Source organism: Microtus ochrogaster, chromosome 2, assembly GCF_000317375.1.
Source record: "Microtus ochrogaster isolate Prairie Vole_2 chromosome 2, MicOch1.0, whole genome shotgun sequence".
Taxonomy (NCBI): domain Eukaryota; kingdom Metazoa; phylum Chordata; class Mammalia; order Rodentia; family Cricetidae; genus Microtus; species Microtus ochrogaster.
The window spans coordinates 9,685,761-9,689,759 of NC_022010.1; positions in this window are offsets into that span (position 1 = coordinate 9,685,761).

The following is a 3,999-nucleotide window of genomic DNA, read 5'->3' on the forward strand; positions in this document are numbered from 1 at the left end:
AAAAAAAAAAAAAAAAAAGAAAACCCACTTAAGTCAAGCGATGTCCTGAGGGGCTGGAAATGTGGCTCAGTTGATAGAATGCTTGCCTAACCATGCACAAAGCCCTGATTCCATCCCAGAATGGAACCCAGACAACTGGAAGGTAGAGGCAAAAGTTTGAGTCTCTGGCACATTCAAGACCAACCTAGGCTGCCTGAGACATTGCCTAAAGAGAAAAAGAGGTAGCCTGAGCCAGGCACTGAGGAGAGAGTGAAGTACAATTAACAGACACTGGTGTTGTAGACACACAACCTGCAAAGGAATGGAGACTGGGCCCCTAGACTCCACCCCAGGGCCGAGACCAAACTGCCTCTCCCCAGTTTTAGCACACGGCCCGCACACATCCTTCTACCGTTGAACTGCCCTCAAAGGCCTCTTTCAACTCAGCTACTGTCCCCCAGCTCATCAAACTCTAGGAGAGAGCAATTCCCTAACCCTAGGCCAGAGAGATCACAAGTTAAAACTCAAAGCAAGGTATGAGTGGTGGCACAAACCTAGAATTCCAACTCTTGGGAGGCTGAGTTAGGAGGATTGCTGTGTGTTCAAGGCAAGCCTGAGCTACGCAGCAAGTAATTCTGATTCTTTCAGAGCTGCATTTAGAAACTAAAGACTCTGTCTCAAAAACTAAAAATTAAAAAGCTTGGTGTAATGATTCCTGACTGTGACCCCAGTGCTTGAGAGGTGGAGGTGAGGCAGGAGGATCAGGAGTTGAAGGTCAGCAGCAGCTACTTGGCAATTTGGATAGAGTCCAGCCTGGGCTATAAAGTGAAAGCCCAGTTTTTGCAGAGCATACTAGATGGTAGCAACATCGCTCAGCTGAAGACAATCAAGCCATAAACTGAGCAATCTTGATCCAGACTGTGTTCAAAACCAATCGTTGCTACGATTAGAAATTATCATTACACCACCCGACAGTGGTCCTCCTGGGGTCACAAGCTACTTAGCAATGCTAATCTCTGATTTGGAGTTTCAAATTGACAGCCTCTCCTAGGAGAAGTCCTGTCACGCCCTATGGGACACCTTTGCAGACAGAGCAGGGTTCCAAGGTGCCTCTTTGCCAATTTGAAGCAACAGAGATTGGAGGGAAATGTGAAGTATGCAGACACTAGGAAATGAACGGCTTAACAATTGTGTTTTTCCTGAAGCATGTGTCAATTTATCTCCAGGGGAAGGGGGTTTTCTAAGTTCTAAAGATGGAGATAATGCACACAAAGCCCTTAAAGCTGAAACCAAAGCACCCCACCTCGTCCTTATCTCTTTCTGGAACAATCAAAACTGCACGAGTCTACCCGGTTTATTATTGCAGCCAAACGGAAGGCAGGGCCAGGGGTGTGACTCGGTGCTTGCCCGGCTTGCATGCAAATCTCGGGTTCTATTGCTTTGTGTCTTATCCATAAAGAACTAGTACATGACTGTAATAAAGCAAAGAGAGCATAGATACAAGTGTCATCTAGGATAAAGTAAAAGCACGGGGCTACGCGGGAGTCTATTTCCGCCCAGGTTTCAGAAGAGGCAAAGCTAACAGACAGGATGGACAGACAGACTGCTGTGGTTGCTTAGTGTCAGGAGGAAGGGAGGCGAGAATGTTATCTCCCCTGATAAGGACTCTAGCTGCAGCGCTCTGTGCATTTGTCAATATTTAGAGAAGGGTGCCCTTAAGCTTAAAGCGGTCCCCTGTGTGTAAATTTTCTCTCACAAACAAGCAGACCTTGAACTCTAGCTAAGGATGTGCATAGCTGAGGTGCTGGGGAATGAGGAAGCTGATGCTCCGAACCAGACAGAATCACAAGAAACTCTGAGGTGAACTGAGGAATACGTGGGTGATTAACACCACACACAAGCAGCAAAGACTGGGAGGACTCTACACTGTGGGCAAATGGGTAGCCACAGCCCAGTTTGTTTGGCTTTTATTATTGTAACATTTATTGATTAGGGAGGCAGCGTGTGCCACTGGCACACATGGGGAGATCAGAGGGCAACCTGCTGGAATTGGCCCTCTCCTTCCTCCCTGTGGATCCTAGGGATCAAAGTCAGGACATCAGGCTTGGGCACAAGCACCTTTTACCCACTGAGCCACCTGGTTGTACATACATCACACATATACACATATATATGTGTGTATACACATACATGTATACACATACATGTGTATGTGTGTGTATATATACACATATACTCATATATTTTAAATCATTAACTTTGTTTCTTGACAATTTATTCAGGCATATAATGTATAATTATATCCATGTATATAATTCTAGATTCTGGCCACAGTCACCGTCCCGCCCTTCCCCCACGTTTCTGTTTGGTTGTTTTGTGTGTGTGGCCACAGGTTTGGCACTGTTCCTTGGAGGCTGGGAGAGCTCACCCGTGGGTCCTCAGAGAAAGACTGTGACTGTATCCATCAGTCACCTACAGTCTTGCAGGCAGGCAAGGCCTCGTGCATGGCTCCCCGACCCATGACAGACAAGTAACAGGCCCAGTCTTTCACCGAGGCAACACTTTTCCCATTTTTTATCAAGATTTATTTCTTTTTATTTTATGTGTGTAAGCATTTTGTCTGCGTGTGTATGTTTGTGCACCACATGTGTGCCAGGTCCTCTCAGGCCAGAAGAGACCATCAGATCCCTTAGAACTAGAGTTACAGATGGTTGTGAGCTGCCATTTAGGTGATGGGAATCAAATCTGTGTCCCCAGCAAGAGCACAAACTGCTAGCCGGTCGGGAGGCAGAGGCAGGCGGATCTCTGTGAGTTCGAGACCAGCCTGGTCTACAGAGCTAGTTCCAGGACAGGCTCCAAAGCCACAGAGAAACCCTGTCTCGAAAAACCAAAAAAAAAAAAAAAAAACTGCTAGCCGGGCGTGCTGGGATTAAAGGAGTGTACCACCACTGCCAGGCTCCCCTTCGGGTCTTTTAATTTGCTTGAATTTGAGGGTGGAAAGGGGGATCATTGCTGAGGTGGTTTGGCTTGTTTGGGATTTTCTAAGGGCGTTGGGGGGGGGATGCAATTAAAGAGATCTTGCTGACCTCAAACCCATGCTACTCCTGCCTCTGGCTCCCAAGTAGATGAGATTACAGAGTTTCATAAAGCGATCTTCAGATGAGTAGATCATCAGGCATGGCAGTGCACACCTCTAAATCACGGTGCCTGGGAGACAGAGGCAGGAGGATCTCTATAAGTTTGAGGTGATCCTGGTCTGCAGAGTGAGTTCCAGAACAGTCAGAGTTACACAGAAAAAACCTATCTCAAAATAATTGTTTAATTAAAATAATAAAAATAAAAACATTTTCTCAGCTGGGCGGTGGTAAGGCACTCTTTTAATCCTAGCACTCAGGAGGCAGAGGCAGGCAGAACTCTGTGACTTCAAAGCCAACCTGGTCTACAGAGCGAGTTCCAGGACAGTCAGGGCTAATCAAATAAACCCTGTCTTGGAAAACAAACAAACAAACAAACAAAAAACACTTTTCCTATTATTTTGCCACCTTTGTTTCTCGGGTTTTTTTTTGGGGGGGGGGGGGCTTGGGAAGGTTGTCTGTTAGATTTTTGGTTTTGTTTGTATTTTGGGTGTGAGGTGTTTGTTGTTGTTTGTTTTTGTTTGGTTTGCTTTGTAAGGTCTCCTGCAAGCTAAGCAAAGGCTCACTGCCTTAGGGCTCCATTCCCAGTCCTCTTCCAGGACCTCAGGCTAGCCTGAGACCATCCTCACAGACACAACCACATATTCTTTATTCTGAGACAGTGTTATGGTTAAACAGCGCAGGTCCCCAAGTGGCAACAGTGGACAGCTGGCCACGAAGGCCAGTCCCAGGCAGGGACTGGTATCATGTGGTGTGTAGTGTGTGGTGTGGCGTGTGTGTCTCAGGGTGTGTGGTGTGTGTGTCTCAGTGTGTGTAGTGTGTGGTGTGTGTCTCAGGGTGTGTAGTGTGTGGTGTGTGTCTCAGTGTGTGTAGTGTGTGGTGTGGT